The sequence below is a fragment of the Callospermophilus lateralis genome, unplaced genomic scaffold (genome assembly GCF_048772815.1).
Source record: "Callospermophilus lateralis isolate mCalLat2 unplaced genomic scaffold, mCalLat2.hap1 Scaffold_63, whole genome shotgun sequence".
Lineage (NCBI taxonomy): Eukaryota > Metazoa > Chordata > Mammalia > Rodentia > Sciuridae > Callospermophilus > Callospermophilus lateralis.
In genome coordinates, this window is record NW_027514713.1 from 12,822,801 (window position 1) to 12,834,913 (window position 12,113).

A 12,113-nucleotide genomic window follows, 5' to 3' on the forward strand; every position below is an offset into this window, starting at 1 on the left:
GCCTCAGGAAAATGGTGGTGACTTCTCCCACATGAAGCTTCACCAGCAACAGAGCTGTTGCTTTGTCATGTGGTCTCACAAAGAACCAGCAAGTTTTAGCTGTGGATGAGGCATGTGATGAATTCAGGTGTACACATCCTGTCTTTTTCTAGTGCGACGCTGTTTTGCATGCCCATGGGCCTTATACCACTTTACCAGAAGCTCCATAGGCTCTTACTCCCTTTATGTAAATGGTCCTGGGTTTTTGTTTACAATTTCATAAGAGCTTAATGTTGTTTCACTACTTTTGTGCACACTTGCTCCTTCTCTGGCTCTCCCTGTCTCAGGGCTAATTTAAAATTAACCACCATTTGTAATTTATTTTGCTATTAAGAGGACTGAAATTCTAGCTAGAAGAGTGACCTGTAAATAACAGAAAGTTCCAGTCAGTAACAGCAGTGATTCCAAAAAAGACAAACACCATCTGCAAGCTGAGAAGATGACTTTGTATCCAATTAGGCTGTTGTGTAGTTGCATCTATTTTCTGTCTGAAAGTGCTGCTGATCTTGTGCCCCTACTATGGTATTCTCAGAAAGTGAATCCTTCATTTTTTAAAAAGAACTCCTTTGTTTGACTTTTTTTTAACACTGTTTATGTGATCTAAGCAAAATTTATTAATTTAAACATTATTGTGGTTCAGTGGCATATCTTTGATGTTTCTAATCTATTTACCTACTTGAGAACTCTAAGGACATTTAAAATTAAGCCAGTTTATTGGAGAATTTTTGAAGCATAATGTAGTTTTTAAGGTTTTGTTTTTTTAAAAAAAATGAGTAAAACTTAATTTGAATAAAGAACACAAACATCTAATCTCATCCAAATTTTATGAAAATAAAAATCCAAATCCCATGAAGAAAAGATATCACCATTAGTTTTTGCAAATTCTGAATGAAGAACTAAGCTTGAACTGGTGAACTAAAGAAAATAATGTGGATACTAGTATTTAGATTTCAAGTCGCTGTTACTGACTTCGGCAAGTTTTAAGCCAAATATCATGCTAGTAGCACTGCACAATTTACTATTTCCCATATTTTTATGCTCGAGATTGGACTCAGTGCTGCCACAGAGCTACATCTCATCTTCTAATTTTAACTTTTAAAAATGATTCTGTGCATTTTAGTTGATATTGCTTTATACAGATCACTGGTAGTTTCCAGTTTCTTATTTTTTAAGACTTATTTAAAGCACGGTTAAAATGTATTTTTTTAGACATATGCACCTACAATGCCATTGAAAAAACTTATAAAAGGAAAGTATTGGAGATTCCATAGGCACCTCTGAAACAGTATTCATTCTTAAATCAGATTTAGTATTAATAGCATATAATAAGATCATTTACTTACTGCTCTAACTTTTAGATGTTGGACATAAATGATTTGTGAAAAACCTAGATTAACAATTTACATAAAATAATCCTTTTTTTCCTGTTTCTGGAGTTTGTTGTTTCATTTTTGTTAGTTTTATCTTGAATCAGTTTGAAAATTAGTTATTCTCTAGTCAAATTGTATTTGCAACAATTTATATTTCTCTAAGTTTGCTTTTCACTGTTTCAATGAAATTACAAAAAATATTTTTTAAAAATTCTGTTACATTAAAGAACAGTGATATTGCTAGATATATAATTTTATTTAAATAATTGCAACCAATACACCCATGTAAAGTAGATTTCTGTGTTCTAAATTTATTAATTGACTGTCCTATTTAAAAATATTTTTTTACTGAGCAATGTCATAAGACTTAATTATCTTTTTCAAATAATAAATAATGTGCCTTTTTAAATATTGTGCTAATATAAAATCAAGAAAAATACACTTCCAGAAAAAGTAATGGCAAGATATTTTAGAAATATTATAAGATTTACAGTGGAACAACAACAACAAAAAAAAATAAATGACAATTGTTGGCATGATTGCAGCCATCTTTATTTCCCCAACTCCCACTTTAAATACAGTTTTTATTCTCAAGAATAATTGATTTTTGCCAGAAAACAAAAATGTCTTTTTATGTTCTGGCTCTTTGTATGCAAATTTAGCATACTAATAAAAGCTGAATGTTCTCTGAAGCTTTTATAGTTTAACATTTATAATTTCTCTTTTAATCTTGTCTAAATCATACAAAATTGAAAGTCAATAATAAAAGAGTGTTTTGTTGTTTGATAAGTTTCAGTTATTAACAAATCTTTTTGATACTAGAGAAAAGGAATTTTCAAATGATTCAGGAAATTGACAAGTTTAAGGTGATTTTTTGGGCACTATCATATATCCTCCTCAGTTAAAAAATAATAATTTCAAGTTAAATAAGTTTTACAAACTTACTGTTTATATATAAACTTATGAATTCAGTAGTAATATGATTTATCTTCATAAAATATTTCAGGTATACCTACAATTGACTTACATTATAATAGCATATTTAGAAAATCTTTTTTCAATATGTATCTTTTGGGGCTGGGGCTGTAGCTCAGTGGTACAGCACTTTCCTAGCATGGGTGAGGTGCTTGGTTGGATTCTTAGCACCATATATAAATAAAATATAGATATAAAAATGTATATTTTGTATTACTATAACCCCAAACTGGGATAAGAAATCTAATACCTATTATTAGACTTTTTATGTTCTTTTATGGTAACACTTTCAACTTACCTTGTTAATTATTATGCATCTTACAAACAACATTAAATTCACTTTTGAACAAGAAATTACCTAATATTTAATTCAATAATGGAGGGTAACATCCTTTAACAGATGAATGGATAAAGATAATTGTAAGCGGGGCTGGGGATGTGGCTCAAGCGTTAGAGTGCTTGCCTGGCATGAGTGAGGCCTGGGTTCGATCCTGAGCATCACATACAAACAAAGATGTTGTGTCCATCAAGAACTAAAAAATAAATATTAAAAATTCTCTCTCTTTCTCTTTAAAAAATGTATGCACACACACACAAATGGAATATTAGTTATAACAAAAAATAGCCTTATGTCAACATATAATCTACTGTCATGTATACTTAAAAAACATTAAAAAGTATATGTCCTTTCAATATAGAAGTCTGAACAAATTTAATTTATGAATGAGAGTGAATTTGAATAAAATAATTTATAGTCAGTTTTAATTTAAATTTTTAATAAATGTTAATGATAAACATGTAGCTGAGGGACTATCTCAGCAGTAGCCCATCATGCTAGTCACACAAAAATCTGGGTTTGATCTTAAACATCAGAATAAAAATTATAAAGGAATAAAAACATGTTTCAGGGCAGTGAAAAATGCCTCATTGGTGGAATACAAACTTTCTTGAGTGCAATTTAAAAATCCTGAAATCTTTTTAAAGTTTCCAATTTAACCAAACTACCCTATATTGAATTTTTTAAAGTAAAGAGAAATATAAATTATTATTATTATTATTATTATTATTATTATTATTATTATTTTGCTCTCACCTCCATCATTGGTACCAGGGATTGAACTCACAGAAGCTAAATCACTTAGCTACAACCCAAGGCCTTTTTAAATTTTTTTTAAATTTGGAGATAGGGCTCAGTGGTTGAGTTCAATCACCGAACTAAAATCTTATACATGTTAAGTAAAAACAGGTTACAAAATATGCATCAGGATCCTGTTTTTATGACAAAAAATATACTTATGTACATATGGAGATTGAAAAGGTCTGTAGACATATTTACTTGGGTGTTAAATAGTCATTATTTTAGGATTTATGTGACTTAAGATGTGATTCCTAGGGGTAGAGGTCAATAATTTATACATATAAACATGAATCTACAGAGATACTCATTAAGACTTCAATAGCATTCTATACAAACAATATTAATTACCTCTAAAATTTTTCAATTAAGCCTTTGTCTACAGGGATATGTTTAATTTAACTTATTATACCTGTTTTCTATGAAGAATTTTAACATGATTCAGCTTTTCAATGACAAATTTTGAGCTTGTGTCATGATTTTAAATCAGCAAAAGCACAGATTTTTCTACCATCACTACATGAAACAGTTACTAAAGATGCATGTGTCCTCAATAGATACGATGAGAATTTAATAACAATTTCCATTTACAGTTAAATTAAATAGACTTTTATCAAAAAGTGGGGAAAAGATCCAAGCAAGCATATCACAAAAACAATAATCCAAACAGTTGATAATCAAAAGGAAAAGCACTAAGCCACTTGAATAATTAAAATCAATTAAAACTACAATTATGTACTGCACGCCAAACGGATTGGCAGCAAAGGTCTAACAATACCGGAAAGTAGGCAAAGTTGTATATAACACAACTCTCATATACTGCTAGTGCATGCACAAATTGACAAAACTACTTTAAAAAAAATATTTAGTTTTTAGTTGTAGCCGGACACAATATCTTTATTTTATTTATTTTTATGTGGTGCTGAGGATCAAACCCAGGGCCTCCAATGTGCTAGGTGAGCACTCTACCTGTGAGCCCCTAACAAAACTACTCTTTAAAATAGTTTGGGGTTCTCTAATAAATTTAAAGATATGAATTCTATGACCCAGCAATTTCACTCCTAGAAAGACATAAGTACAATTGCATCAGAAACACTTTGCAACAGTGTCCACAACAGCAATAATTCTAATAGCTAAAAAGTAGAAACAATCCAAATCTAATCAACCACAGAATGAAATATAAGTTGTTGAATATCCAAACAAGAGAATTCTATATGGTAACAAAAATGAACTATAGATAAATGCAGTAAGTTGGGATAATTCAGGAAGGTGACAGAAGCAAGACATAAAATATAAAGTTCAAATATAAAAACACTTTAAACATATATGATTTTGGAATATATAAATTAGTAATAAAACTAAAGAAAAATCAGGATAACCTGATTTTTAGAGGGGGCCTTTAGGATGTGGGCAATGTTCTACTTCTTAACACAAACAATGTCTCCTCCACAGACATTCATTTAATAATGTAATACTGGGGCTGGAGTTGTGGCTCAGCAGTAGAGTGCTCGTCTAGCATGTGCGAGGCCCTGGGTTCAATCCTCAGCACCACATAAAAATAAATAAATTTAAAAAAAGGTATTAAGTCCAACTACAACTAAAAAATAAATATTAAAAAAATAAAAAAATAATGTCATACTGAAGAGTTGAATTGTTCACTTTTCTGTATGTTGTTATAGTTAAATTTTTAAAAAGAGGGATTAAAAAAGAAATGGCTACTTTAATTTTGGATTTCCTTTTCCTTTAGGTAGTTATTCTCTAGTATATAAAACACCTTTCTTAATGTACAGCTTTAAGAGAGTTCAACATCTCTAGCAATTAGAGAAATGAAAATCAAAATTACTCTAAGATTTCACATCACTCCTGTCAGAATGGCAATCAATCATCAAAAATAGAGGCAACAACAAATGTTGTCGAGGATGTGGTGGAACAGGCATACTCATACATTGCTGGAGGGACTACAAATTGGTGCAACCACTATGGAAAGCAGTATGGAGATTCCTCAGAAAACTGGGAATGGAACCACCCTTTAACCCAGCTATCCAATTCCTTGGTTTATATACCCAAAGGACTTAAAATCAGCACAGTATAGTGATGCAGCTGTATCAATGTTTATAGCAGCTCAATTCACAATAGCTTATCTATGGAACCAACCTATGTATCAATCAACAGATGAATGGATAAAGAAAATGTGGTATATATACTCAATGGAATATTACTCAGAGCTTTAAAGGAGAGTAAAACTATGGCATTTGCCAGAAAATGGTTGGAGTAGGAGAATATCATGGTAAGCAAAATAAGCCAATCCCATAAAACTAAAGGCCAAATGTTTTCTCTAATTTGTGAATGCTAATTCACATAAGGTGGGGGATAGTAGGGAAGAATATGGTTACCTTAGATTAGGTAGAGGGAAGTGATGGGAGAAGAGGGGAGGGAATGTGGGGATAGGAAAGATAGTAGAATGAAACAGATATTATTACTGTATGTATATATGTGACTACATGAATAATATGATTCTTCAACATGTATACTCAGAAAAATGAGAAATTATATCCCATCTATGCATGATATATCAAAGTGCATAAATGCACTCTACTGTCATGTATAACCAATTAAAACAAACAAACAAACAAAAAGAGACCATGAAATTAATTTGTTTAACTTGTTCAAGGTAAGGCTACTGTATTTAAAATTAGATACAGTTGTTTAAAATCAATTTGACAATCCTCTCTAGACACTGCAGTAATTACTATAATTAATGTTATGAAAATGAGAAATCAATACCACTGAAAGGAAATGTTTTAACTGAGTAATAATAATGTAAAGTAAAATATTTTCACCCATTTGTATAATTATATGAGTCTGTTTTGTAACATACCTAGGTTTGGTTTATCATTTTCTTGTTCTCTTTTCAAGGTCATTTTCTTGTCATTAATTTGAGCATGTGGTACTTCAATTTTAGATAATAAGCTTCTTCTGTCTATTTTCAACTACTGATTTGATGCTGTTGTAGGTCTTTTCAGGTATTCTGTTTCTTCCAGCATGAATTTTGATAAGTGATTTTTTTTTAATTTCACCTCAATTTTTTTATTTGTATAAATAAAATAATTTATAATATTTTGTTATTTTATTTGTTACATGTTTAATTATGATCTCATATTTATTTATAACATTTAAAAATCATAATAAATTCTCCAGAAAAGATTTTCTTATTAGCATTTTCAAGGAACCAATTTTTAATGATTTATCCTCTATATTGTACTGTACATTTCATTAATGTTTTTTACTTTATTATAGTTAATCCTCATTATTAATGGATCCTGTGTTTTCAGATTTGTCTACTTGATAAAAAGTTTTTGTAACCCTCAAACCAATACTTGTATTGCTTTGTCAGACATAGTTAGAGTAGTAAAAAAATTAAATTTCCTCATGCACATGTTCCTGGCTAAGTTAAACAAGGGCATACTCTACCTTTGTATTTTAGCTCTCATATTGTACACAAATGTCCTGTTTAGTAACTTGTTTTTCCATATTGTGCTTTTTATCTGTGATTTCATGGTTTTAAATGGCCCACAAATGAAGGGCTTGGTGTTCCTAATTGCAAGAAATCTGTGACGTGCTTTAAGGGGGAAAGTGTGTTAGATAAGCTTCTGTATGATTGCTCTTGGCCGTGTTAAACATTAATGAATAATATACAACACAGAGGGTATCTTTTTTCTTTTTTTAATGGCACTGAGTACTGAGCCCAGGGCCAAGAGTATGCTTGGCAAGCATTCTACCACTGAGATACATTTCTTCTCCCCTCCCCATATGAGATTTCTTTAAACACAACCACACAGAAAATAAGATCATATATTGACTGGTTGATGAAAATATTGTGATTGAGGCTTGCAGTAACCTATTTCTGTATTTCCCACAGGAGCAATGACTCCTTGTAGGTTTATAAAATATAACTACTGAAAATAATGAGAAGTGACTGTATCTTATTCCTTCTCTTTTCTTTAGGTTTTACAGCTCTTTCTAAATTTCCAAGTTTGAGGACTATCTCATTAATTTTAACTTTTTCTTACTTTCTAATATAAGACAAAAGGTAATGTTCTTCTCCTAAATACTCTTAGTGGCCCCTGTTAAAAATGCTTATCTTCATACTTAAATTAAGACTCTAAAACAAATCAGCAACTGATTTTTTTATTACTATTAAAAATAGTATTCTTTAAAATAAAATTTTGTTTTGATACTTGTTCTTGTATTCACTGTTCCAAACACTTTAATAATCCAACTGCATCTTTAGTGCCTAGAGCTGTCAGTTAAATCTGAAAAGCAGCTAGCAAAACATTGTGCTCCTTTAAGAAAACATGTTGGAGAGCAAGTAGAAATTCCCCTCACCAGCCCGGGAGGCTCTTATGAGATTGAGAATTATCATTAACCTAGCAGAGTACAAATAACAAAAGTTAGGTTTCAAATAAACATGTTTACATGTTTTTAAAACATTCTACTAACCAAAATAGGTTTTTAAAAGAATGTATGTATTTTTGAGTCTGAAAATACAGACAATAATTTATGTGAAATTTCATATAAAAAAGAATTTAATTTACAAAGTTCATTATTGTCATTAAAAATAATAATGCTACAAAGAATATAATATTCTTTGGGTACCTCAGATTCCCTTTGCACTTGTATTTTGGTAATTAAATCCTTAAGAGATGAGATGATATTAAGATAAGATCTTCTCTCTTCTAGACAAAATTCTGAAACCTGTTGAATAGAATGGTCTTCTCTTTCACCACATGGTGACTCAGTGAGAGAAAGCACCTGCAAGCCCTCATTATGAACAGCTCTCAGTAATCCCTAGAAACCAAAATCCAAAAGCCAAAGTTATGACAACTTCTCCAAATGCTGAAAAAATGAGAGCTACAAGGAGAAATATTAAGCAATATAGCATTATGAAGCAAAATAGATTTAGAAAAGGAACCGCAGAAAAGAAACTCCAGGAACCTTTACTAAATGCCTTCTTCCTGTGGAGAGCTAAGTCAATTGCAACAGATGGTCTATGATTTCCATAGCTTTCACCTCTAAGTTCCTTCAGTTTAGCTAATGTACTCTTCCTAGATTTAATGATTAGCCATTGATTTGACCAAAAGAAATACCGTGAGAAAAACTTCCATTCCTTGAGACTGCTTTTATAATTTTGGCAAACAAAATCAGCAATAATAAAAATTATTTTTTTAAATCTTCATAACATAATTATTTAATATATTGTATTTTATTATTTGTGGAATATGGAAATAAAATAAAATACAATATATTATTATTTGTGGAATATGGAAATAAAATGAAATAGATTCTCATGGATTTTTTTTTTTCTTTTAAGTCATTTATTTTAGCCTGTTTTCATTTGAAGCATGAGGTGAGTGCTACCTTTTGCTTCTATTTGATGGGGTGGACTGTACTAGACATTGTTTGAGCAACCAGGGATGCTACTTCCAACATCCATTTTTCTCAATATCTAGTTAACAGAGAATTGACCAAAAGATCTGGTCACTAATTCTGGAAGAAAGGAAGGAGTGAAGGGCAGCATATTTTCTCCCTCTCTCTCCCCCTTCCTTCGATCTTTCTTGCTATACAGTTTTTTTCAGAGATCCAGTACATAACTTTAAATAAACTACTATGTTCAACATAGAAATTATACTGGCTAAGTTTACTAAAATATATTATGTTTCAGTAATATTTATCTTTCAGTACCTTTATTTTCTTTGGAAATGATTCTGTTATATTTTCACCTTCTTCTCCTCGTCCTTCCGATGCTGTGTCAAATCCCTGATTTTGTGTAAGATAAACTCCCTGACTCCAGTCTGATCCAGAATCTAAAATAAAGAACACAATCATTTGTTGTTAAATAAACAAACAAACAAAAATAAAAAACATACCCTCTTCAAACAAAAATAACACGTTTTAATCAAATACTATAAACATTCCAGAATTTTATATAACTTACCACTGGAATATATTTCTCTAGTTTTGTAAGCATTAAAATACGTTAGTTCAGGAATCAAGGATCCCTAATTAGAAAAAAGAAACAACATACATAAATATTTTTGTTTTAATAAAAACAGAACCCAATGAACTATTTTGCTGTTATAATGCTGTAAAAAGAAAAAAAAAAGGGAAAGAAAAAGAAAAAAAACTCAATCTAAGCATACTTGAAATGAAACTATGATTTATAACAAGTCTATAATTTTTTCCTTAAGGATATTACCATAGTAAGAAGAGATAGTTATTATTTAAGGAATCATAACAAGTTGCAAACTTACATAAGAACTCTACTATCTAATACAATGGGGACACTTAAATTCTAATAGTATAAAGAAGAGATATTTCTCAAATTTCTTTTAAAATTTTTGCTTAAAAACAGATTGTTGACAACAGTGGAAACTTCCCCCACATGACAACAACAAAATAAATACCTCTTTAGGTCTCAGACACTGTATCACTGCCTTCAATGTACCACACTCCTCTCTCAGTAACTCAACAGCAACATAATGTTCCTTCTTTAAAGTTTCAGTTTCTGAAATATGTCTGGATTCCATATCCAAAATTTCAGTGGCATGAAGTTCTTGTATGTGTTCAATTCTTTCAGTAAATTGCCTAATTATTTCAGAGACTTTTTCTGAGGAACAGTTAGTCTGTATATCATTTTGAATTCCTGCATTTTTAATAAGAATTTGTGGAGTCTGGTTGCTCATGTTGACCTTGAGTATTTGGTCCATTTGGGATGCAGTGTTTTTACCTACTACAATAGGAAGTGGCTCTAAGCAGATGTTTCTGTTTGTTGGTACTTCAGACTTATCCTCTTTTATTAAGAAGTGGGATAATTTCTTTTTTTCCTCGACAAGTTGATTCTTAACTTGGCTTAAATCTCTCTGAAGAGATGCCATATTTGTCTCTTTTACCTAAAACACAGATGAATTAAGTTGAAAATCTTGCACATCAAATGAAGAACTTACAGTGGAGAGGGAAAGAGTATAATTTCATTTATATGTTCACTTGCCTCAGGATAATAGGAAAAACACTTTGGAAACTGTAATACATATATACTTTCGCATGTATGTATGGTCACAGGTTACTACAAAATTGAAATAATTTTATTAGCCTTTACTTTTGTTTCCAAGGGGATTTAAGTTCTCTTTAACAGCAGTTTTTCGCTTCCTTTGCTAAAAGACTAGAGATTAAAAGCATTCTTCTAATATAAAGATTCCTAGCAAAACAAGCAAGGAGATGGTGAATAGATTTATAACAATGAATTTTTCAAAAAGACTTGTAAATTTAGTTTTTAAGTTATGGCTCTGGACTTGTTTCTATAGGACAATTTGAAAGGGAATTAAGATGGGTAGAAATGAATGAATTAGGAGTTATGTTACTTGTCTTACCAAAAGCTCTTTTTGAAGTTTTTCTGTCCTTTCTTGGAAAGTGGCAAGTTCTTCTTTGGTAGCCACTAACTCAATTCTAAGAGCCTCAAGTTCTTCAAAAAATCCACTTTCTCCACTGGCATTTATTAACTCAGTAGTTGTCTGGATACAGTAGAAAACATAAGAAATACATCATTAAAAACAAAAGAGCTAAATTCAAAGCATTTACACATTCTAATGAAGCTTTTCCAAGACTGACTGCCTAGGGGTTTTAGTGATAAATGCTCTTTTAACAAACAGTGAAACATTTTAAGAACCATCATTTTGTATTCTTAAGGAAATAAGAAAGATTTTCTGGGAATGAAAGACAAATCATGCCATTAATATATATAACATTTATAAATTATTGATAAAAATATTCTTTGTGCCACTCAAAAGTTTCATATTTATATTACTTTCCTCAAAAGATATGAGCTCAAAGATAATTATTATAAGTTGTACCTAAAAAGTTATATTAATATTTTAATAATTATTACCTACAGTAATATGCAATTCCAATGAGCTAGGAAGAAAAAGTATAGTGAATGAAATTATTATCCTTTGCCAATATAAATTAAGTAGACATAAAATCCCAATGTATCAATCTTCTGGGGCAGATAAGACTGAACTTCTGGTACTTGAAATTGTAAGTTTATTAAGTGAGGGAACTTGTCATGTCTGTCATACACTAAGAAATAACTGCAATTTCTGATCTTTATGTAAGTAGACTTAGGTCAGTTACAAATTTTTCCTAAGAAGAATAAAGTATATTATGAGGCATAAAATTTGCCAAGCTAATAACTTGTTACTCATATGTTAATTCAATATGAATATATTTTGATATTTTTATAATTGTATCTCACCTACATAACTTTCACAGATTTTATGCCAAAATTGTTTTTGCAAAAGTGTGGTATGACCATTTTATAAAGCTCTCCCCCAACCAAAAAAAAAATTGTGCTGGTATTAATTTAAAATCATCTATTAATAAACTGTCTTCGGTGCAAGATTAGAATGTATAGAATACTTATGAATATACATTACTGTGGTGTTGATGATTATAGGGTGTACTATAGTACTTAAAAGAGATGATGACATAACATACTTAGTAGAGGTACATTAAGGGGGAAAATATCCACAGAAATTCTA

At 30.5% G+C, this 12,113-nt stretch overlaps 1 pseudogene; it reads right to left on the reverse strand.

Annotated features, from left to right (window-relative positions):
* Nucleotides 1-4,574: 4,574 nt before the first annotated feature.
* LOC143389680 (A-kinase anchor protein 9-like) overlaps nt 4,575-12,113 on the reverse strand; it is a 29,195-nt pseudogene continuing 21,656 nt past the window's right edge.